The sequence below is a fragment of the Herpailurus yagouaroundi genome, unplaced genomic scaffold (genome assembly GCF_014898765.1).
Source record: "Herpailurus yagouaroundi ecotype Mexico unplaced genomic scaffold, PumYag 190, whole genome shotgun sequence".
NCBI classification, from domain to species: Eukaryota; Metazoa; Chordata; class Mammalia; order Carnivora; family Felidae; genus Herpailurus; species Herpailurus yagouaroundi.
The window spans coordinates 29,481,892-29,507,012 of record NW_024412421.1 but is presented as its reverse complement, the minus strand read 5'-3'; the positions used below and the strand labels follow the sequence as shown (position 1 = coordinate 29,507,012).

Below are 25,121 nucleotides of genomic sequence, written 5' to 3'. Positions count from 1 at the left end.
CCTGTTCCTGGTCTTGGGGGTGGGCCTCTCCCCCCCCCCCCCCCCGCCTCCCCGCCCCCCCCCCCGGGCGGGGGCCCCCCCCCCCCGGCGGGGGGGCACACTTCCCACCCCCCACCATCCTTCTTCTCCCTCCCACCCCCCCACCCCGCACAGATTACACGCTTGTGTTGGATGGAAAATCGTACCATTTGCAGTTTCAGATAAAAGCATGTTCGAGTGCATATGGAAAGTACCATTAGGAGCAACTCCGGAGTGCCGAGTAAAATGGGTCATTAGGCTTTTGTTTGTTGGTGAGTGTCTCCCATCTGACAGTGCCGAATGGTACCATTTTTAGCAGCTTATGTTCCCAGTTACATTAAACAGACAAACAGATTGACTATTTTGCATTTCTCATTTGAGAGCAGCTTGCCTTCATTTGCCACACACTGGTGGCAAGGCTGAAAACGTGGCCGATGACTGTAGCCAAGGTCCCGGTTTTGAATAACAGCAGATGCCAACATTTCACTTCAAAATCAATCAATTCTTTTTCCCGAGTACGGATAAAAGGTCCGCTGGAGCTGCCTGAAGGGGGATTTCTGCTCTTTACAGCTGAAGACACAGAAGCCACGTTCATTACCAAACTTGCCGCGAGAAGTAGCAAACCGTGGGTCATCTTCCAGAGGGAGGTGTTGGCAAGAAGGGTCCGCGGCGAAGGCAGGGTTGTCGTGTTGCCTAGGACGGGGCAGCCGGCGATTAGGACGCTCAATCCGATTAAGGCGATGACCATATCACTTGATCTGATTCTGAAAGGAGGTCTTAATATGCGGTGGCAGAAAAGAGAGTCGTTTTCACACTGACCGCTTTTCTCAGGAGCCTGTGGTCGGTGGGTTAATTAAAAGCTTTCTCCAAGAGAGAGACAGTCCAAGGGGCCATTTCTCACTAGAAATCAGAGCGCCGACGGCCTGATTTAAAGTCAACCAGAAGGCAGTCCGGTACCTCTGGGTCTCTAGCTCATCACCCCAGCTGCCAAGCCTCCGCCAGGCTGGGGCTCTGAGTCATCCAAGGTGGCTGGTCCCCCCACGGCCTCAGGCTGGTATCAGAGCCCCTGCTTGGCCCCGTCGCTGAGGCCCCCCGAGTTCAGGAAAACAGGTGTTTCGGGCACGGGAGCAGGGCACGTGAGAAGCAGGTTCTGTGGGAGAAGGCGGGCCGTTGTGCGTCAGCTCTGAGGTCATTCACGTCTGTTCTGTGACGGTGAGGAACCTTCATGGCTATGAGTGCCCTACTCTGGCATCAAACCATGGCTGTTCCCAGCTTTGTCCCTAAAAGGCTGTGAGACCTTGCGTGAGGAACCTGACTTCTCAGAGACCGTTTCCATGGGGATGATGGTGTGGTTGCCACTTCACAGGATTATTATAGGGCTTAGAAGAGATCAAGTGTGGAAAGCCCATAGTGGTGTACCTAGAACACAGTAAGAGCTCAATAATGGCTCCTGTGTGTGTGTGTGTGTGTGTGTGTGTGTGTGTGTGTGTGTATAAAATGTGTATGTATTTTAATGTATGTTATATATGTGTGCATCGATATACATAGCAGGATATATAGTAAACGTTATATGTTCGCATATATGCACTTACGTGATACATAGTCAAATACATATACATGAGATGTAAAAATGACTTGTATGTAAATGTATGAAGCTTCAAACCCTTAATTACTATGTACATAGGTCTAAAACATAGTGATGGTGCCTCATTTCTGTGGCCCTACCCACGACGTAGTAATAGGACAGTCCCTCTTTGTCTTCCTTCAGCTTTGACATATGACAACTCATTCCTTTAAAAAAAAATTTTAATGTTCTATTTATTTTTGATAGAGAGAGAGAGAGAGAGAGAGAGAGAGAGAGACAGGACTAGTGGAGGAGGGGCAGAGAGAGAGGGAGACACAGAATCCGAAGCAGCCTCCAGGCTCTGAACTGTCAGCACAGAGCCTGATGCGGGGCTTGACCCTATGAACCATGAGATCATGACCTGAGCTGAAGTCAGACGCTTAACCCACTGAGCCACCCAGGCGCCCCTTTTTTTAAAAACTTTTTTTTAATGCTTTATTTGTCTTTGAGAGACAAGTCATTCCTTTAAATGGGAAAAATGTATGTCCTTAATTAATAACAATAGCAGTGAAGTCTTGCCGCGGAGGATGGCCTGTGACCCTGAAAGCCAGCTTACAGTGGATGCTGTGTCCCCATCCCACTGGAAGGCCGGGAGGGGAGTCTGGCCGGTCAGTGGCCAGTGGGCCTTGAAACCCCAGGCTTTGTCCAGGACACTGTCCTCCCCAGGGCTCCACACATGGGACACCCACAGGCGTCCTGGAGTAAGGAAAGGTGAGCGTTCCCTTCGTGAGGCCTCAACTTCGTTTTCGCGGGGGCCCTACTTCGTGACCGAGCGCCTCCCCACCCCCACTTCTGCTTTCCATTCTTTCCTCTCCTGCCTCGTATTGATAAAAAAAACAAACCCAAATATGAGCATTTTGATTTTATCGAAGCTTGCGGTAGACCTTTTAGTTTATTTCTTAAAAGTAAACTTTCCATTGAAGTTGAATTCAGTAGACTTCCAAATAATCTCTTAAAAACAAAGACAGAAGCAAACTTTGCTCATGTCTGCCGTCTTCCTCCAAAAAATAAAGTAAAAAGGACAGTGTTTTGTTTTCATTTTCTTTTCATTATTTTTAGGAACTCACAGCAATCCTAGGATAATCTTGAAACCAGGATGAGACAATCAAAGAGTTAACTCATTAACATGGAAATCATCGGGGCACGTGGGTGGCTCAGTCGGTTCGTTCGGCATCTGACTTCGGCTCAGGGCATGATCTCACGGTGTGCGGGTTCGAGCTCCGCCTCGGGCTCTGGGCTCTGTGCTGACAGCTCAGAGCCTGGAGCCTGTTTCAGATTCTGTGTCTCCCTCTCTCTCTGCCCCTCCCCCACTTGCGCTCTGCTCCCTCGGTCTCAAAAATAAATAAACGTTAAAAAAAAAAATTAAAAACTTGCAGATCATCAACGGTCAGTAAGTGTTGGCTCTTTGTAAATTTTTATGCCCTACCCCCGTCTGGCTCCAGAAAAATCATTAGCCCTCATGCCTAACGGGATACAGATGATCCAGCATTTATTAATCTTTGAGTCTCCCATGACCAAACATTTCCGGAGTGTGTCTGTGATGCCATGTGCCATCCTGGGTGCTAGAGGAGGAAGAGCGGAGAGGGGCATCACACAAGCCACGCTCCCTGCCTTCGGGGATAGTCACACAGAAGTCCTAAGAGATGGATGGCCCGAGCTGGGTGGACAAGGAGACAGAGAATCCTGGTTCTCGGGTTTAGAATTTTTAGGGGGAAAGAGATGGCCCCGGGCCAGAGTGGTTTAGCGGAAAACAAAAGGATAGAGCCTTTAAGAGTCACGCTGAGCATCAACAAAGGAGAGAGGAAAGAAGGAAGCCAGCAACTTTGACCATGTGATGTGAATGCCCTGGCACCCACTTGCAGCAAAGCTGCAGAGGAGGGGTCAAGGTCAAGGCGCCCATGGGAGGCCGAGTCTCTGTGCAGGCTACTCGGGGGGTCGATGCTGGGTCCTCCCAGGGCCTCGCCTTTGAAGTCTGAAATGCTCCGGGCGCCAAAACTTGTCAGCTGGGGACGGATTCACTGTGGATAACGCGAAAAAAGCCAGTTAATTACCAAGTTTCTCCTTCTTCCTTTTCTCCCACCCCCAACTACCCTCCACTCTTTGTGCCCGGCCTGGCATTTAGGGTCTTTTGTTGTCTTAATAGAGACTGAAACCTGCTTAGGGCCTGGAGTTTGCGGTTTTAATTCAACGGTGGAAGGGTTTTGGTTTTGTTTTTTTTTTTTTTTTCCTTTTTCTTTGTTTGTTTTTCTTTCCCGTTTTCTTTTCCTAAGCCCGGCAGACAATGCATTTGCAGAGCAGAAGCTGTGTGCGAGGCGCTCCCCGGATCCTGAACAAAACCCTCATTAATGGGAGGTGGGATTTCCTGGTCACAGCTTTTAGCCAAAGGGCAAAGGTCGCCCATTAACCAGCATCCAGTCTAAACAGTGCTGTGTAAAATGACAGGGAGGGGAGGGAGAAAAGGGAGAAAGAGTCAAATATTTGCTCTTAATTCTCCAGTTAGTTTCTCTGGAATGGCAATCAGGGAAGTACGGTGAATGATCAGTGCTCTATTCCCGGGCTGCAAATCCGGACCCGCGTTTGCTAGGCCGAGCCGGGAGGCCAGTCGGCACTGCACGAGGCCATGGAAGGGGACGCTGCTCTCTCACCGCACCAGGAGCTGGTACTGGTGGGTGGGGAGGGGGGCTCAGGGGCTGCGTCCACCACCCTTGGCCCCATACCACCAGCTTTCCGACCCCCTGGCCCCGGGGGTCTCTCCGATGGGACCCCAGACAGAAGCAGAAATGTGCTGAGTAATGGCCCAGTGTCTGTTTGCTCCCCTGGACAGAGCCCCTTGGAAGGGTCCCCTTGAGGCCCTGCAGAACCAGCAAGGTATCGCCGGTGTGCCCATCACTTTCCCTCTCTCACGTGCCCTGTGCCCCGTCTTCGCCGGAGTGCCTCCCCCATGCCCTTCCTGTCCCCACACCTGACGCCAGCCGGGCTCCAGCTCCGTGCAAGCTCACGGGCTTGGGCAGTGCTCTTCCCACGATGAGGAAACTCTTCCCTGGCCCTTTGCATCCTGGCCTCTCGTTGGCGTCCGCTCCCCGACTTGTCGGTCCCCTCGAGCCGCAGTCACCGTTAGCCCCCGCCGATCCTCTCTGGCTGGATCCTGGCTTCAAAGGAAATCTTGGCTTCTCATATTCCTTGGATTGTCCAAGGGGGCTCGCGGGGTGCGCATTTCGGGATCAGACAGGCGTAACCCCCAGGGAAGGATGCGCTACCCGCTCAGGCCTGCCAGGGGGTTGCCTCCGTAAAACTTAGAGTGGAGCGTAGCAAAGCGAAACGCTGTCCACAGACAGGGCCGCCTCCCTGGACAGAGGAGGACAGTGGGCCGCCCCCGATACGGCTGCCCACTGCCCTCGGTTTATCACCCAGGGAAGCCGCTCTCTCTCCTCCGGGGACGGAAGGCTCCATGCGCGGGCAGAGGCTGCAAAGGTCTGCCCACACAGCGGTTCTCAACCTCAGCCCGGGCCGGCATCACCGGCCTGCGGCCCTGCGAGGGCATCGGCCCCGGCTTTAATGCTTTGCTTTCATTGCCTTGAAAATTCTTAGTAACAGGGAACAAGGGGTCCTGCATTTTCTCGGTGCACTGGACCCTGCAAATGCTGCAGCAGGCCGTGACCTCGGCTGCCCGTTGCCGTCACGTGTGAAGCTTTCTAACCGTATCCCGGGCCCCGTCCACGAGGCTTGGATCTAAAGAGGTGGGTCTCCCGGGGGACCTGGGTGAGAGCCCCTGTGCCATAGAAGAAACCTGTACCTGTGTATAGAAGGACGCTGCAGGGTGGGGAATGCACCTTCTCCCCGACACTCCTGTGGAAGAGAAGCCACAAGCCCACAGCCCCCTGTGGCCGTAGAACTCAGTTGGTGCCTGCGGGACCTGCAGAAGAGCTCTGAAGCCCTTGACATCATGTGAGGTGATCATGATAGAGCTTATCGAGTGCTCTTCTAATTAGCTAAGTACTCTATGCACCCATCACGTTCGGGTCTTACACCTTACGCGGTGGGTCACCTTATTTTCCCCACTCACGGACCAGAGCTGAAGCTTTCTGCACTGGAAGCTCTTGAGGCTGGATGACTCGGGGATCTGCGCCCCCTCTTACGGTCTGAGTCTCAAGGCCTGCCCTGTGCCTCCTTCATTTCTGCTTCCTCAGCATCGTGCCCAGCACTCTGTAGGTATTCGGCCGCAATTTTGCAGTTTGGTTGAGGGGTAGGGTGGGAGGCTGGGAAACGTTATGCCACTCTCACTACCATCAAGAGTAATCGCTGGGGCACCGGGGTGGCTCATTCATTTAAGCGTCTGACTCGGGCTCAGGTCATGATCTCGCGATTCGTGAGTTCGAGCCCCGCGTCAGGCTCTGTGCTGACCGCTCAGAGCCTGGAGCCTGCTTCAGGTTCTGTGTCTCCCTTTCTCTCTCTGCCCCTCCCCCACTCATGCTCTGTTTGTCTCTCAAAAATAAATAAATGTAAAAAAAAATTATTTTAGATTAAAAAAAAAAAAGCAATTGCTGAGAAAAACCCCTCAGATGTATTTGTTATGTTGTCGTGCTTGGATCCCCTTTGCTACCCCATAATGTGACGACCGCCTTGAGCTAACTAGAGGGCAGGACCTCATGATGTGAACGCTAACACAAACCAGATCACATCCCCACAAATGTTATCCCAGAAAAGTGGCTGGTTGGGAGTAAGAAGTGGCCGATAAACAGAGCCCTTGGCCGGAAACAGAGGACATCGCCATGTGGCAACAAAGACAAAGTGTGCAAGCATCCTTCTTTCAGGACAAACTTCTGCAAAGGGCTTTTGCTTTTTCCAAAACAGCAGAGTCTTGTGCCTGCCTGGAGGAGAGTCCATTTAGCAGGACGTGGAAAGCAGAATAAAGTGCAAGCTTGAGAAACACAGGAGGGCAAACTGAACCATCTAGGTAGCCTTGACCTTCAGGGCGGGGGGGGGGGGGGGAACAATATGTGGGTCTGGAGAGAAAATGGACGTCCCATTTCCCGCTTAGCTTAGTGTTTGTCGGGCAGAGCCGTTCCTGGGTTCTGAGGTTTTTTTTTGCTTCCGTCGACCCCTAGGGCAGGTGAGGAACCCCATCAAGTTAAGGCAGCCCAAAGACTTAAAGAGCAGGAGAAGTAAAAAAAAAAAAAAAAAAAAAAAAAAATCATGCATCTTTGAAACTTGGAGTGTATGTGCTGTGGCTGGGAAGCTGCTGAAACATGTATTTATAGAGCTGATTTCTTGTTGTTTATTTCTTTCTGAGAGAGAGACAGAGTGCCAATGGGGGAGGAGCAGAGAGAGAGGGAGGCCCAGAACCCGAAGCAGGCTCCAGGCTCCGAGCTGTCAGCACAGAGCCCGATGTGGGGCTTGAACCCACAAGCTGTGAGATCATGACCAGAACTGAAGTCAAAAGCTTAACCAACTGAGCCCCCCGGGTGCCCCTGGTGCCGATTTCTTTAATACATTTATCCCGTAAACCTGCATAGGTCTCTGAAGTGTTCACTGCCTCTTCGACACCTGTCTTACCGAACAAACTCATAAAATTTACCACGGTTACTGCCTTGCCTTATACGTAATGATCTGTTTAATGTCCCGGAAATGCCAAGGGGAGGCCTTGGCTATTACCCCATTTTACGGATGAAGTTCAGAAAGATCAAGTTAGATCGACTCTAGAATCGACTCTGGACCTTCTTTAACTGTTCCACAGCCATCAGCCCACTTGGAGAGCGTCCTCGGCCAGTGGGGGGCTGAGTAAGTGGAGAGGTGGAGGGGCGGGCTCCCCGGGAAAGTCTGGCGTGCGGACCAAGGCAGGTGACACTCCGGCTTCAGGTGAGCCACAGAGCGAAGAGCACACACGGCGGCACAATACGAGCTATTGACTAGTTGTCCTAAAGGCTTCGAACACGGCACACGGTTTCAGTTTCTCATCTGTGAAACGGGGGCGCCGACAGCCCCTACATCGGAGTCGCCCTGGGAGGATTGAAAGAGGGAAAAGGACCAGCCGAGCGCATCAGCTAGTTTTTAAATTGGATGCATTCTGCGTTGTTGTTGTTGTTTGGATGTGGGTCAGTCCCTGATGAGGTCAGGTTTGCTCAGCCCTAGACAAGTGCGCTCTGGAGCTAGATAATCTAAGCCTGCATCCCACTACCCCTTCCACCATCTGGTATGATAACGGGCGAGTTCCTTAAGCTCTCTCAGACTAATTTCCTGTGTCAACCGTGAAGAATATTCACCTAAAAAGCCTGGAGGCAGAGAATGCCTTAGACACCACTTGTTGATAGGACAACTACCCAAATATTTCCCAGCGATTGCAGTATGGTTAACTATTGAATCCCAGAAAGCTGCAAATTCCTTCAGTGGACTGGACATGAGAGCCCCCGGGCCGACCGTCTGCCTTGTCATAGAGAGAAGGTGGCCTGGCCGGCCCAGGGTAGCGTGTGTGCATTCTCGATCGAGGTCAGGAAAGAAGGTCTCCCTCAGCAGAGGAATCCCAAACAATAACCACTGATAAAAGCAACTGTCTGTTTGAGACGGTGCATCTCTGAGGACGATGATCGTCACAGATCCCCAATCCTGTCCTTTCCCGGAGGACAAAGGACCAGTACAGAGAAGTTTAAGGCCATGGATGTCAAGCACGGTTCACAGAAAGGATTGTATGAGTTAAGTGCCCTTAGCATCCAAAGAATGACCCTGACATTGTCTCCGAAGGAGCCGAGTCCTTTCAGAAATACCTAAGCATACTCGTGCAGAAAGTTCCGTAGATCCCCAGGTAGACAGAGATGGAATCTCAATTACCCCTGGGGCCGCTCCCTCTTGCACAATCGCCACATCTTACCTTATTACAGAAAATCTTTGGGGAGAATCTCCCCACCGGGCCCCATGCAGGCGGGGACCTACCAGCTGCGGAGGGCACGGGACTGAAATTGTCTGATCACGTTCTCAGATAGAGGCAAACCCGCCTCTCCCCTCCCACTTCTCCCTTTCTGCGTCGAGAAGCCAGAGGGACAATAGAATGCGGTGTGGTTCTTGTGTCTTAGACCCGACAGTGGGATGCTCTGATAAAGTTGTCTCTTCCTTCCCAGAGACACAGCGCAGAGTTTCACCTCGGGGAACACCAACGGAGACTAGTGGGAGGGTCAAGAGAAGAGAGTGATCGCCCCAGGCCTGGTAGCCAGCTTCAGCCGGGAGGAGCAGACCAGGTGCCAAGGGCCCAGGTCACGCAGCCACATCTGACGACCATTCCCTAGCTCTGTGATGTGGCTCGCTCGCCAAATGGTGATCGGCACATATACCTTCAAGATTCTTAGCAGGAAAAAAAATAGGATGCTCTGCATTCCGTACAAAACAGAGTTCCTGGAGAGAACGTGTGTATCAGCTAGTAGGCAGTTTTTAAAAACCATAATCCAGGCCTGTTCTCTGCTCCCCTTTTCCAAAAATTAACGCAATTCCTTGGGGCGCCTGGGTGGCTCAGTCTGTTAAGCGTCTGACTCTGGTTTCGGCTCAGGTCGCGATCTCACGGTTCGTGAGTTTGAGCGCCACGTGGGGGCTCTGTGCTGAGGGTGTGGAGCCTGCTTGGGATCCTTGCTCCTTCCTCTCTCTCTGCCCTTAACCCGCTGGTGCTCTCTCTCTCTCTGTCTCAAAATAAATACAGAAACTTAAAAAAAAATAATGCCATTCCTTTTAGGGATGTCTGTGTGGGCAAAGCCTTCGAATCCACCCTCTTTCCATAGAATTTGTGTTTGGAGTGCCCTCCGTGATTAATGGCTTAGCATGAGGCCCAGGATCCCCCAGGAGGTGGTATTGGTCAGTGCATACTTCTGAGCGCGCTCTCTCTGTTAGTGCAGGTTCCCTAAGGCTGCCGGAACGAAGGGACCAGAAACTAGGTGGCTTAACACAACCGGAAATGTATTCTCTCACAGTTCTGGAGGCTGGCGGTTAGAAATCAACGTGCTACCATGGCCACGCTCCCTCTGTAGGCTCTAGGGAAGAATGTTTCCTTGCCTCTTCCAGCTTCTGGTGGTTTCCAGAAGTTCCCTGGCTCGCAGCCCCAACTTGACCTCTGCTGTCACGTCTCTTCCATGTGTCTGTGTGTGTCTCCTCTCTTAAAATGACAGCAGTGATTGGAGTTAGGGTCTACCCTCATCCAGTAAGAATTCTTCTTAACTCATTATGTCTCAAAGACTCTGTTTCTAAATAAGGTCACACTGACAGGTGCCAGGGGTTTGGGCTCCAACATATTTAGGGGGTGGGGACGCAAGGTGACCCATAGTACTGTTTGTAGCTTCTGCCTCCAAAACCTAACCCCAGTCCTTCCTTTGTAAGGGAAGAGGGCACGCGTACCTTTGTGATGTCATCTGTTCCTTTCTGAGGCTCAATTTCCTCTTGGAAAGGGGGATGGTGCCACCTGCTTAATAGAGCTAAGCCCTAGGTCATACACTCCCTTGCACGGTGCTCTTCCCTGCCGTGACCCAGGGACCATATATATAATTCCAGTGCACGACGGGCCTTCCCCATAGAGGGGAAGCCTCGTGAGGGCGGACACCACCTCTTCTTGCCCCCACAAGCTAGCCCAGTGCCTAGCGTCTCATGGGTGCTCAGCAAAGACTTGCGAATGAATAAATAATGGATGTAAAGCCTTTAGTACATGCCTGGCCCACAGGAGGCACTTAATGGCCGGTGGCTAGCAGCTCGTCACTCCCGCGATGTGACTTCCACTGAGTTAGTCCCCGCGTCGATCAGGATACAGTCAGCAAAACAGAACTCACCCTCAGGTAGTTGCAGAGGCGGAAATGTAATATGAGACACTAATTCCCAAAGTATTAGGCCAGCTAACGAAGGTGAGGCTGCTCACAGATCAGCAAATGCAGAAACCACTACCGCCCAGAGCGTGCCTTGTTTGGGGACCAGAGGCAGTAGCCATGCGGCAGAGGGGAGCCAGACCACGGAGAGCCGGCTGTCCAGTGGCAGCTGGACCTATGAGGTGATGTCACATCCGAGAGGGAGGCATAGGATCTCTCAACCCCCAGCCTCCTGCCAGGACCCGTCCCCTCGTTCAAATCTATCACCAATCTGGCAACAGAGATACTGGGAAATGTCATTCTCTGTGGTCAGTTTCCTGCCCTGAAGAGCAAGGGAGGGGCGGGCCCGGAAGGCATCTTCGAGTAACAAGCAGATGACTGCCCCATTTCCCATGTGCTGATGCTTCTGTGAACTGTGGCGGGTCCCACGGAAGATACGGAAAAGTCAGTGTCTGGATAGACTTGTCTAGACTCCAGTATTTATAGCGGGCGATTGTGTTTCTTCCCCATGATCCTCGATTGTCACTGTGCTTCAGCATCTTGGAGAAAACATGTGCAATGCACATTCCCAGGCTCCGTCCGTAGACTCTTGTTTCTGTCCATTGTGGGGCAGGAATTGGGAATCTGTATTTTTTTTTTTTTTTTTTTTTTTTTTTTTTGCGAGAGAGAGAGAGAGCGAGTGAGCAAGCGAGCGAGAGCACAAGTGGGGGAGGGGCAGAGAGAGAGGGAGACACAGACTCTGAAGTGGGCTCCAAGCTCCTCACACAAGCCCTATGCGGGGCTAGAACCCACAAACGGTGAGATCATGACCTGAACCAAAGTCAGACGCTTAACTGAGCCACCCAGGCACCCCTGGGAATCTGTATTTTTAACAGAGGCTGCCTCTCGTGGAGGGCCAGCCTGGCGATTCTAACGCAGGCGATGGAAGGTCAATAATTTGAGAAACGTTGAGTTAGCTCCAGAAGCTGGACAGTATTCTCGATTCCACAAGAAGGAACAAGGCACCTTTGGAAGCTGTCGTAGGGAACAGAAATCTCACGTGGTGCCCGAAAGCACATCTATTTAATGCATGACGCGACAAGACAATATGCCCCGTTGGGCTAACTCTCCAGCCCAAACCCTGCACCAAACATCTCTGGTTTTGACTCTAGAATAAATGGCACAGAGATAGCACAGAGAGAAGAGCGTTCAAGCTCTCGTGTTGGCTCTGCCTGGATTCAAACTCAGCCCTTCCTGGCTAACGTCCCCCTAAAACGATGACACTGGCGTCACCTTGTTTAACCCAAAGATATTCGGAAAGAAAAGGTTTCTCCATCTTGGACACCGATTCAATGACCCACGTAACTAGTCCTGGGGAAAGATAATCGTGCAATGGAGCCCTAATGACTTAAGGGAAATTAACATGTAAATGTTGCTGCCCGTGTCTCTTACCAGATAAGAGTCAGGTCTTGTCCACATACCCTGCCCTCTGTTCTAAGCCACCCGGGCGACAGCTCTTCTATCTGATTGGAAGGGGCTTCCCTCCCGGGGGTCCCAGCCTTGGGGTTTTAAGAAGACCTAGAAGCAAGTTATCTGGCCTCTCCTTCATCCACGATGGGGCAGCCTGCTTAAGGGAGCAAGCTGTGGACTCTGGGCGCTTGGAATCCAACCCGAGCTCTGGTTTTTGCAGGTTTTGATGTCTCAGAAGAATGACCTGACTTCTCTAAGCCTCAGTTTGCACATCCTTGACATGAGTACCAGGTGCCCCATTAGGCTCCTTTGCAAAGCCGTTAGGCAGACCCTGGGTCCGCCATGTTCCAACTCCTCTGATGGGCACGTGATGGTCACGGCCATCACACACGGTCTGTCCTCTTGCCTCACACGGAGGTCCTGGAATTGTCTAGAGATGCTTTGGTATAACCGTTTACTCTGGGCTCTGCCTTTTCTCACAGTAGGTTGTCTCCACACCGGACACCTGGATGTCATTCCCACTGTCCCATCCCCCTTCCTAACACCTTGTCTGGCCGTCCTTTGAGCTCTGCCGATTTAACCTTGTAGACATTTCGCGGATCTCTTCCCCTCTCTTGACCCTACTGCTATGCTCTCTCAGACCACACCACCTCAGACCACCTCCTTACTGGCCTTCCCATCTCCACCACCCTGCTGCTGGGGAGACCCTGTCACTTCCTGCTTGGGAGTAGAACAAAGCCTCTTCAGCCTGGGACATGAGTCCTTGTGTGGCCTCTCCTTGCCTGACATGTCAGAAAGACAGAAACGCTGATGGACCCGAGTGTCCTGCTTCTTTCTCCCTCTCCATTTTGTTTATTCTCTTCCACCTGGAATGCCCTTCCTTCACCTTTACCTAATTCACTCACCTGGAAGCTTCCGCGATTCACTCATTATTCTGATTCTCTGTTTCTGCGCAGCAAATGGCCCCTCTCCCAAAGTGGCTTAATGATTCAAAACTTTTTTATTTCTCAAAATTTGAGGGGTCAGGAGGCCACACAGGGTACAGCAGGGAGGGCTCGCTGTGCCCTGGGGCAATGACAATGGGGCCAAACTGGGATGACCCCAAGGGCCAGGGGACCCAAGAGCTGGGGGCTGAGGCACTCTGCGCATGGCCTTTCCAGGGGGCCAGCCGGGGCTTTGTCACAGTGTGGCAGCTTCGGGGTGCAGACATGGAAGCTCAGGTCTCCAAGAGAAAAGCAGCAGAAAGTGTCCCTCCGAAGGCCAGGGCTGGCACGGTGCCACTTGTTCCGTGAGCTGTCAGTCAACGCAGATCAGCCCAGATACAGGGGGAGGGGACACAGACCCCACCCCTCAATGGTAGATGTGCGGAGAATTTGTGGCCATCTCTAACCCACCCCAGTCCATACCTCCTCGAGGAGAAGCGAGGCTTTGCTCGCTTCTCCCCGCTCCCCCCACCTTGGCTGCCCCCTCTCTGCTTTTCTCTAGAAACGGAATAATTAATAAATGGTGTAAAATCTCCCTCTTAAACTGGGAGTGGTTTTCTCGAATAAAGGGACTGGACCTCATTGATAAGTCATTGGTCACATAATGGGCGCTCAATCAGTTAGTGCTATTATCAGGAGAGTTACTGTTATCACCACAAAAAAGTGTGTCGTCTCTTTCTGTTTCGGCCACCGTCTTGCACAGAGAGGCCTACCTGTGGGAGGCTTACCTATCTATGGAATGAACAAATGAGTGAATGGATGCTTCGGCACCCAGTGCTGTTCTTGGCATTAGGGAACCAGGCTAACCAGAGAATCACGTCGGATTCTGGTCCACATAGATGCTTCCGCCTTCATCACAGATGAGTCGTGGCAGATCATTCACTGGGACTTGGGGGTTTGGGGGCAAACAGTCGGTTCCCCTCCCCACCCACCCACACGATAGGCCAAGGTCTTCACTGCCAGCTGCTGGTCCTTAAGCCTCCAGCGTGTACTCGCCTTGGCTGTGAGCGCTTTCCCCGCCACCTCGCCAGGAAGGGGCTGGTTTGCAGAGTGAGACCCTCTCAAGGCCAAGGGCCCGAGTGCTTCCTCCCTGCGCATGCCGCGGAACAGCAGCTGGCTGGGAGCCTGGCAGGTGTCTAACAGCCCGCCGCAATCCTGCATAACAGGAAGTGAAAGAGAACACCATATCCAATTGAAACTGCAGTGGAATATGGGCTGCAATGCTTAATTAACCACCCTCAGTCATTTCACAGATTTCTGTTGTTGCCGAAGGAAAAAAAAAAAAAAAAAACAACGGAAGGCAGAGTACATGGAGGGTGACAAAGCCATTTCTGGAATGTTCCTTGTGCTGTCTGTTCAGTCGCCTGCTGACATAATGCAGAGGGAATGCTCACTTCTGGCTTCGTTTTTTCGTGTGTTTCTCTAGTTTTTTGTTTTGTTTTGGTTTTGGTTTTTTGCCGGAGAGTCAAATCTGTGCCACACTCCCAGGAATGGTCCGTGTATGTGTGTGAATCGGTACGGTTGTGTCTAAACAAAGGTGTAGAAGGGTGTGGTGCGGGTTGTGCGGAAGACGTGGAAACCACCACGCGGGACCAGAAAGTGCATGTGGGCATTCCTGAGGGCGTGGGTTGTCTCACGTAGGAACGATGTGTGGGAACGGCTCTGCGGGCGGCTACGAGCAAGGTTCTAGGCGCCTACAGGGCACTGGTATGTCTGCGTGGATGGATATTTCAACAGATGGGGTGGCGTCCTTTCAAACCCAGGGAACTCGTCTTCCTCCTCTAGCACAGGATGGTCAAAGGGACTTTCCAGAGAAGGCTTTACAGGTCCTGGAGGCTTCACTTTGCCCCACGCCTTGTTCCCTGAACCAGATTTGTTCATGTAGATGGACTTGTTGGGCGATCGTTGGAATGCTGTAAAATCTGAGGGGGCATGAATGCATTGAAATAAGAGCTAAGGGTTTGCTGTGTGGCCGGTATTGCCCGCAGGTGCTTTTCACCATTGATCTTATTGGATCCTCCCAATAACCTTATTATTTATTATTATTTCCTCTGTACAGTTGATAGACTGAAGTAGCTAGGAGGCAGTAGAGACAGGGTTTGAATACACAATGCTGGGCATTGAGCCCCCTAGCTCTCCCAAGTCATCATCCCTGGGTACAAGGAAGGCACATCATCCCTAGGAAGGCGTCCCTGTGGCTCAGCCAACTTTGTAGGGGACACAATTTGCCTCGCTGCTGTTAGGGACAGGGGCTAATTCTGTGAGCATCAGAACTGCTCCTGAAAGAGTACCGAGATGGATTACGCTGGTGGCTTCTGGAAGCTGACTTCCGTTCTTTTTTTTTTTTTAATTTTTTTTTAATGTTTTTATTTTATTTTTGAGACAGAGAGAGACAGAGCATGAACGGGGGAGGGGCAGAGAGAGAGGGAGACACAGAATCAGAAGCAGGCTCCAGGCTCTGAGCCATCAGCCCAGAGCCCGACGCGGGGCTTGAACTCACGGACCGCGAGATCGTGACCTGGCTGAAGTCGGACGCTTAACCGACTGAGCCACCCGGGCGCCCCTGACTTCCGTTCGTGAGCCCCCGTCCCGCAGGATGTCGGTACCGTCGCTTGGTGACCATCGTGTCGTGTACTCCAGCCTTGCCTGGACTTCGGCACCGCAGCCCCCTAGCAGCCCCTCATCAGCATTTCTGGGTGGCTTCTCAGTAATGGATCCCCAACCCTTGGGGGATAGGCCATCCCTATCACCCCGCTGAGTGCTGGGAAAGCAGTCTTTCCCAATCCCACTGCCGGAAATTTGAATTTAGTGATTCTGGGGAGGAGCCAGGAGCTTGCATTTTCCCTGACCCCTTCCCCCACGTGACTCTGATGTGGGTGTCCAAGGATCACACTTTCAGGGAAAAAAAAAAAAACTGCCCTCCAAATTTTCTAGATGTATGTCCTAAGGACCCTCTTTCCCTGCACCTAAGAGAGCTCTCCGGAAGAAAGCTGTGATTCTAGGTCTGAGGCCACTAGTGACTGAGCAGTGCCCAGAACAAACCTCAAGAAAGTGGTGGCCAGTGTATTTCTCTACAGGCCGGTCTGCAAAGACGGGCAGTATTTCTTTAAAAGTAGTCAGGGAGAGGAGCAGACAAATGTCCATGTGAAGCCAGGCATCCCTCAAGGAATTTAAATGGGTCAGGAACTCTTAAAGAATTTCAATGAGCATGAAATAGGTATAGAGGGTTTTCTGGGCCAATATGCAAGCCAAATAGTAAATAACTATTTTCAGCACTGAATTTGGTTGGCAAATTTGCATATACATGTGATGCCGTGCGTTTCTATTTTTACCGTGTAAATCTGCAATCTGTACGGAGAGCCATGCGCCTCGGTGGAAATCCAGGCTCGGGCTGTTGGCCGCGAAGAGCTCATTTTCAGTCTGGCTGGACCGGGAGTTGGGTATTTTAACGAGTCCAGGTGAGAGGTGAGAGATGGGCAGAGAAGAGAGGGCACACGTGTGAAGTGTGCTGAGCCCTTGTAGTGCCAAGATCGCCCCCGAAGCAAGATGCCCGTGCCTGAAAAAGCAGAAGTGAAAGCGGAACGTTGACACTGTGCCCTGACATTAGCCTTGCACGGCTCGTGCAACTTCCCAAGCTTTCTTTAAAATCCACCTCCGTCTAGGATGCACTCATTATGATTCTTGCTGATTATTATACTCTGGTGTTTGTTACGGTCATTGTCAAACTGTGGGTGGAGCCCTGGCTTACACCTGCACAGCTAGAGACGCTCCCTGATTTATTTTTTTTCATGGTGCCCTTTTATTTTAGAGTGCAGTCATGAGCCCGATTGAAAGGTTTCTGGCAAATCTCTTGACGCCTTTATTTTGGCTCAGCATGGGGTTGCCACTGAGGTAATTTTGTCACTACCCTACGGGCCCCTCTAAGGGGTGACTTTGCTGAGTGAATTTGGCATCCCTTTGGATCCTTATGTGTGGGAAAGTGGTACACTCATTTCCCTTCTTCCTGCTCCAAAAATGCACGTGGAGGAAAGAAGGAGCGTGAAACTGTTTTTGTACCCAGATGTTGTATCTCGAAGGGAGCTCCGCCTCGGTCGGCTGGCGGTGGTTTGCTCTCGCTGGTTTCCCTTCTGCTGATAGGCTCGGAGATGGCTGAAGGGTCAGTGATGCTCTGCTCAATTACCATTTGATGTCAGTAGTTCCGTCAGCAGCCATCATTTGCCACAAATACTGGGAGATTCACCCCCTTAAAACACCTTGTAGGTGAATCACAGGGTGCGTTAGTCACATGGTCTACAAGGGCCCCCTCCACCACCACTTGCCTTTGTTTTTTAAAAAGAAAATACCATTTCATGTAAGTGGAAGGTTGGCAAACTGGGCGAGCTCCTCCAGCTAGCCCCCTGTACAAGAGACTGGGGCTTCTGTTTGAGGATTGGGTCAAACAGCATGATGAAAACTCAGCTCTCTCTGCCCAAGGTCTGAAAGGGCCGTGTAAGTGCCCAGGGCAGGGTGTCTGGAGCTTTGGTGTGGCCTGTGCTTGGTTCTCAGACACTTTCGTTTTCAGAATATTATTTCCTTTGTCACATCCAACCCTGAGTCAATAATGATTGCTGGGCAATTGGTTATAGCACACTACCATATTTGGACAATTTTAAGAAACTACCTAAGGTTTTTGTGACCTAGCTTCAAAGACTTGCAAAATATTTTCTCAAAGCATGTTTTAAAACATTCTAAAGAACTTTGTGTTCCTCTTTCTCTTAGTAATTGGGAAAAAAACATGTTAATGAACTAAAGGAGATGTACATAAAGTTTTGGGGCTAAAAGCTAAGCTATTAGGGTCCTTTTAGAATGCAAAAGTGTCTGCTCACAGTACTCCAGAATAAGGAGCTTGAAACTAAAATACTACAAACTTTTGCCCAAGCTAGCATCTTTGAAATAGTCTTACTGTGAATTGTGAGGAAGTTTCTTATATCTGAGGTAATATGATGTGTTTTCCTCAGAAGAGTAGTTTCCTCTGCTCATCACTGAGTTGAAAAGAAGTACTAGTCGTTATCTTACACACACCCTATCCATCCACCCATCCTTATCCACCTACAATCCATCCACCCATCCATCATTCACCCATTCATCCGTCCATCCATCTGTCCATTCATCCATCTATCCATTCATCCATCTATCCTTCCTTCCTTCCTTCCTTCCTTCCTTCCTTCCTTCCTTCCATCCATCTATCCATCCATCTATCCATCCATCCATCTATCCATCCATTTACTCATTCACAATTCGTATCACTATGCTAATTACCAGAAATACAGACATGAATCAGAAACATTCCCTAATCCCTGCCCCCGAGGAACTCAGGATCTGGTACAATAGACCCTTGGCATGTTCAGGCTTAAAATTCGTGGTTTTGACAATTTGTGAGTAACCCCAAAGCCTTACGATTTCACCACTTGTCATTTTCGCTGCTGTGTGGATTTGAATGGATGTAAATGGCATCTTCCTTGAAAGTAATGAGCAGAAGAAATCTTTGAATCAATGAGTGAGCATAGCTGACAGCCCAGCATCTACCCTGAGATCAACTTTGTGGTTTTGTACCTACAGTCATTCTCATCAGGGGATAAAACATGGTCTCAGGGGTACAATAAACTCCCAGAGAAAAACCATCTGCCAATGCTATTTATGGAACTTAAGAGAAAGTAAAGAGATCTACTTAAATTTTGAATGGAAAAGATTATATGACAAACTGATATAGAGTAGTTTGAGAACGTGCACATGAGCACTAATATCGAAGGCTAGAGGGAATGATTTCACCCTGTTCCCCCCGGCCTTTGGAGAACTCATGACTCTCGAGTCAATTACAAACACTTGCTTCCTCCAACTCCCAGGTCACAAGACTTTTCTTAGCTCAAGCAGCTCAGAATCTTTGGCGTTTCCATTGTTTTTTTTTTTTTATTTTGCAGAGGGTACTGCTGCCCAAGAATCTGATGCCACATCTGTGGTTCCCCCAGTTCTGCTGTTGCTATAATCTCAAAGCTAGAAGAGAATTAACTCCCCAAGCTCCATCAGTCTTAGAACCCCCTCTCCCAGGGAAGTGGAGTGACTCCCCAAGGCCCAGGCCATGGCTGCTCATGAGATCCCTCCCGAATCTCCTCCCCACTGAGAAACCCACCAGTGTGCTGGGTTTGGGCACAGACTTTCTGCTTCCCAAATGGCAGTGTGTTTGCCTCTCCAAATGCCATTTCCAGACTTCAGGAGCAGAGTTTGTCGCCCTTTACGGTGACCGTATCTTCATGTCGTGATTCCAAGAGATGACCGTCTGCCATTTTCTTCATTAACCTTCTTACCATGGGGCCCCTGTAGCCGTGTTCCCTATCAAAGCACCCTGGTGCAAGACTACAGAGTAGCGCCCTTGCTCTCCACAGAAAGGCAGGATTCTGTAAGTAAAATCACAGATGAGAGCAGTGTGCCTTAGGTGTGAAGGATGGTAATGGATTTCCCTTAGAAAAATGTCCGCAAAGAACTCGGTCTCTCAATGGGCTTAAGATAGGATTATGTGCACGAAGAACTGATTTACAAAACTGTTTTCAAGAATATAATCAACTGTGCAAAGCGAGTGTCATCTTTAGTATTACGTGCCCCATGGCTCTCTCTTTTATTTGTTATAACCTCTGACCTCTCTTATTAAACCATAGATTTTATTTTCTAACCCTCTTCAAAACTTTCCTTCTGCTTCCCTGGATTCCTCAGCATCCCTCTTTGGGATTAGTGGCACCATTACCACATTTCCTTCACTCGGGAGCCCCCATGCCCACCCCCTCTTTTCCCTGTCAGTGCTCAAGTATTTATTAAATGTGCGCACATCCTGTCCAACCTCCCAGCTCCTGATTGTTCCTCTGGTTACCTCTGGATAATCATTCATTTCTTTTCTCTTCTCTTCCTTTTTTTTTTTTTTTTTTTTTTTTTCCCTTCTCCCTCTGGCTCTCTGCTCTTTACTCTTCGGTCTTATTTCCTTTCCCTTCCCGATTCTCTTGCTTCTTTCTCTTTGCTCCTTGCCCCTCATGCTGATTTGGGAGACCTACTGAACTCATCATGGCCAGGGGTGGTAAGAGTTAGACTGTCGTGACAATGGATCAAGGACAAGAGAAATCAGATGTTCCAGAGGAAATTGATAACCAATAAAGAATCAGCCTCAGACTCTTTGAACCTGCCCCACGCTGTCTCAGGCCCGGTTCCCTAGAGGTAAAGCAGGCGAAGGTGATTCTCCAGAGAGGGGAAGGGAAGCAGGATAAGGGAAGATGCCAGACAGAGATGTGGCTTCAGCTGCAGTGTGGTCTCAGCCTCATCCTTTGGGGGGCTCTGGAGTTGTCCCCCCAGATCAGTCAGCCGATGACTGCTGCTGCCCTCAAGGGCAGGGCCTAACCTCCAGGCATTTTTAGACGGAGGCTTCTGATGGCCAAGGGCAAATCTCCGTACAAGGCTTGGCTGCACGCTCAGTGCAGTTGTGGGTCTTGTGCACCAACCCCGCCAACGGAATCTGAGCGTCGCATCTGCAGCATAACGGCACCCACCCTTTCAAAACCCCCTCAAGAATCATCGGGCTCCTTATCTTCCCCATTAAACTTATGTATTCCCTCAAGGACCATTTAGTTCAAGAGAATTAAGAACTCCCCCTTTCTTTTTAATTTCTACCCGCATTGTGTTTATTTGCATTAATTCCTCGTCTTGTAATCGTCTGCTCCTTTCGGCTCCATTACAAATCTTGGAGGTGTTCCGGGGTTGCCTCCGGAAGCTTCATGCTATTCCGACCGTGCTCAAAAGCCGTCTGTAAGATCAGGACTTGCCCTTCGTTATTTCTGTTTCTGTGCGTCCGGAGCATTTATGTGAACGTTGCTAGTACTGTGACCTGTTACTACCCTTGAATCTCCTCCGCCCGACTTGATCATGCCAACCCTCCACCAGCTTCACGGCCATCATTGGGACCAATGCAGCTCGGAGCACCTGCCCCTAGCCCTTCATGGGGCTCTGTGCCAATGCATCTTGGAGCACCTGCTCCTAGCCCTTCATGGGGCCCTTCATGGGGCCCTTGAGACATGCTCACCCATTTACCTCTTCTAGACCATACTTTGGGGAGCCGGGAACCTGGCCTTCCCCCTGGCCTGCCTCGGGGTCCTGTGTGGCCTCTTCCCCAGGTGAGGCTCCACAAAGAGCAGTGGGTACACCTGGGTTGGGGGGTGGCCACCAGGAGAGGTCATGGACGTAGCTGGATGTGCACACAGGAGTACAGAAAGGTGCACCTGGCTGCATAGTGTCTCCCCAAATTCGCGCTCACTTGGAAACAAAGAACCTGACGTTATCTGGAAATAGAGTCTTTGCACATGTTGTTAAGTTGAAATTAGGTCCTGCTAGACTCAGGTGGAGCCGAAATCCATGACTAGCGTCCCTATACAAAGAGAGACAGAGATGCACAGGGTTACAAGGACATGTGAGGACAGAGGCAGGGATTGGAAGGAGATGTGGCCATAAGCCAAGCAACACTCAGGATGGCCAGCCGCCTCCAGAAGCTGAAAGAGGCAAGGAAGGATCCCCGCCCCTCACCCAGAGCCTTCAAAGGGATCATGGCCAGGCTTACACCTTGTCCGCCAACTCCTGGCCTCCAGGGATGTGAGGGAATAGATTCCCGTTGCTTTAAACACCCGGTTTGTAGTACTTGGTGAAGGCAATCCCAGGAAGCCATTACGATGCATCCACAGGAGGCCGTTGTGGCAGGACAAGGAATCTCATGTGGGAAAAGAAGGGTCACCGGCCCAAACAGGGTTCCCCGTACTCCGGGGTTTGGTGCAGAACTCCAGGGGTTCTAAAACCTTTCAGCTAAAACCTGGTCCTCCGGATTGTTATCCACATATATTTGCCAAGGGAGGTGAACAGAGATTTTTTTTTTTTTTTTTTTTTTGGTATAAGTGTATTAGTTTGGCTTGTAACTTTTAGAAATTTAAGATTCCAGCCTTACATTCGGCCAGATCCCCTGCCCACCCCACCACCAATACTGGGGTGAGCCTGCCCCGGACCTTTATTGTTCTAGTATTTACCCAAAAGTAGGTTCATCACAAAAGTCCTGTCTCTGGAGTGCCTTCTGCTGTCCACCCCTTTAGCAACACCTGCAAGGAGCTTAACCCTTTCTGGATGTTCATAAATGTAATCCTTTCCTTCCTTGAAGGCAGCTGTACATTCCTCCTGGTTGGTAGAGGATCTGGATGTGGTCCTTACCCTCCAGTTGCTTGCGACCCTGCGGCGACACCAGTAGAGGTCAATCCCGGAGTGTTCCTCTCTCTGGGCCCTTCACCTGTGACCCAGGGATCCGCCCTCAAAGGGCACCTCCGCTCTGTCCCCAAGCTGAGCACACCTGTTCTACCCCTGCCCCAGACCCCATGCCCCCTCAGCTGCTCAGAAAACAGACCCTCAGGGAGTGTGTTCTTGGGAGAGACCCTGAGCAGAATGGAACGGGAGCCGCTAAGGCACACGCCCCTTACCAGAGGAGAGCGCTTTAAAGGACACACCCGTTTCCTCCTGCCCCCAGTTTGGTGTTACCATCATCCCACTTCCCAGAAGAGGACAGGAAGGCCCGGGGAGGCCGCAGTGACACAGCCAGAAAAAAATGGACGGGTGACTAGCATCCTGTGTGTGTGTGTAGTCAGATGACGGGGTCAGGTGAATCGATACCCTACCGTTCTGTGTGTGTGACCGGGGAGAAGTCACCTAACCCGCTATGCTGCCGGTGTCTGTGCAAGCGACGTTAATGACGGGGCTGCGTCTCGGGAAGTCAGAGGCGAGAACCAAAGGGTAACATACGGTCGGAGGGTCCACCGCGTTCCTTGGAAAGCAGGAAGCACTGGTCTCTTTGGGAGGTGGTGCTGGACGGCGAATCCCGCGTCCCTCCTGCTGCGGGCTTTGTGCCACCCACCTGCCTCCCGGTCCCCGGCACACGATCCGTGGACATTTAACAGGCACTTCAGGGGGCCGCGGCTTCACCCCCAGATCCCGGGGCTCGGCCGGGAGGCAGATCCCCGGGGGCGGGCGGGAGGGCAGGCAGGGAGGCCGGGGCCGAGGCCGGGGCGGGTTCCTGTTTGGGCAGCTCCCCAGGCTTCCTGACTGCGCAAATCACACCCCCCGAGAGCCAGCGCCGTTGACTTTCTGAAACCGCCGGTCCCCGGTCCCCACGAAACCCCGAGCCCGCCGCTCAGCGAGGCTACAAACACCCCTTGTGCTTTCAGACACAGGAAAAGGGTGCTTCAAGCGGGCGTCTTACTCCCCAAAGCTCAGTGTTCACATCAAGGGCCTCTTCTTCCTGAGCACGAGAAACCTGATGCTTAGGTAAGGGGGTGATTGGATGGAAAGCAGGCTGGAGGATTTGTCGGAGGGGAAAATATCTCGGAGAAGGATTTCGTGTCGTTTCTTTTGTTCCCTCTACCCACAAGGCGCAAAATTCAGTTTCGAGGAGGCACGTGACACTGGGTTTTAAACACGCAATTTTTAAGCGTGGCGTTTATTTCCATTCGAGTAATGGAAAAATCATGAGCGCGCACTTTCAGAAGGTTCGGGGCCACAGGCTCCCTTTCCTCTGAAAAGACGCCCATCGAGCCTGCCAGTCGCCGGCAAGAGGGCTGTCGCCTGGTCCCTGAACTTCTCGCGGCTCTCTCAGAACTGGCGGGATACGGGCACCTGGACCTCTCAACCTAGGCCTTATTTGGCCTCCGCGTTTGGTTCAAAGGGATGAAAGACTTGTATTCACTTAGAGCAACAGTTTCCTTATGTTTTCAAGCAGAGGACTCACGGGAACCCCAAATAAATGCAGATTTCCAGGCCCCACTCCCAGAGATTCCAATTCAGCAGCTCCGAGTAGAGACTGGGAACCTGCTTTCTTAACAAACACCCTCAAGCCCGGCCACCGGGTGATTCTTGAGCATACTGTTCCCAGGACCACACACCGCACTTAAAGCCACCCTGCAAGATGCTTTTTCTAGCCTCCAAATCATTGATGTGACTGCTGTATTTATACATACAAAACCTCATCACGAAAGAGTTTTTGTCTGATTTTATAGATGGAGGAATTAAGGCTCAGAGGAGGTAGGTAGCTTCCTCCAGTTCATCTCTGTAATTTTTTTTTTAATGTTTATTTATTTTTGAGACAGAGAGACACAGCATGAACGGGGGAGGGGCAGAGAGAGAGGGAGACACAGAATCGGAAGCAGGCTCCAGGCTCCGAGCCATCAGCCCAGAGCCCGACGCGGGGCTCGAACTCGCGGATCGCGAGATCGTGACCTGAGCTGAAGTCGGACGCGTAACCGACTGAGCCACCCAGGCGCCCCTCATCTCTGTAATTCTTAAAGCCACCACTGTTCCACCTCCCTGACAAACACAGGTGCCTCTGTTTCCTCATCTGTCAGCAGATACAACAGGAAGAGCGTTGTAGGGGCAGATACTAATCCCAGAAAGCTAAATGAGATAATACTAAGTTTAGCCTCGTGAGGTTATTGACACTCAACCGTTTATAACCTACAAATGCGGCAATGTCAAATGGATCTATTTAATAATTGTAAAATGCTGGGTACAGTACCTGACATAAAGCAGTATTCAGTGAATGTTAAATATTGTTAGACGCTATCGTAGATAGAAGTGTATATCCCCCCCGCCCAAAAAAAAGATACGCTGACAACATAGTCCCTGGTATTGTAAATATGACCTTTTTGGAAATAAGGTCTTTGCAGATGTAATTAAGTTAAAATGAGGTCATACTAGATCATGGAGGGCCCTATATCCAATGGCTGGTGTCCTTGTATGGGGAGAGATTTAGATACACAGACACACAGAGGGGATAAGGCCCTGTGGACAGAGGCAGAAATTGGAGTGATGTAGCTACAAGCCAGGGAAAGCCAACGATTTCCAGTAACCACCAAAAGCTGGAAGAGACAGTGAAGGATTCCCCTCAGAATCTACAGAGGGAATGTGGTGCTACCAACACCTTGATTTTGGACTCTGGACATCCAGAACTGTGAAAAAGATAAATTCTTATTGCTTTAGGCCACTAAGTCTGTGCTAATTTGTTAGTGTGGCCCTAAGAAACACATATGGAAGCTTTATCCCTCTTCCTATCTTTGTCAGTACCCAAGACCACCACCACCATCATCATCACCAACACCACCATCAATACCCAAGACCACCATCACCATC

The 25,121-nt window shown here is 50.8% G+C and overlaps 2 long non-coding RNA genes across 2 annotated transcripts in view; one reads left to right on the top strand and one right to left on the bottom strand.

Annotated features, from left to right (window-relative positions):
• The first annotated feature begins 1,222 nt into the window (after window positions 1-1,222).
• Window positions 1,223-25,121, top strand: part of LOC121009996 (uncharacterized) — a 68,910-nt gene continuing 45,011 nt past the window's right edge. The window contains exon 1 of the long non-coding RNA XR_005780948.1: window positions 1,223-1,447. This is a non-coding gene — a long non-coding RNA (uncharacterized LOC121009996). The remainder of the gene's footprint in view (window positions 1,448-25,121) is intronic.
• LOC121009994 (uncharacterized) overlaps window positions 16,022-25,121 on the bottom strand; it is a 21,845-nt gene continuing 12,745 nt past the window's right edge. Inside the window, exon 3 of the long non-coding RNA XR_005780946.1 lies at window positions 16,022-16,455. This is a non-coding gene — a long non-coding RNA (uncharacterized LOC121009994). The remainder of the gene's footprint in view (window positions 16,456-25,121) is intronic.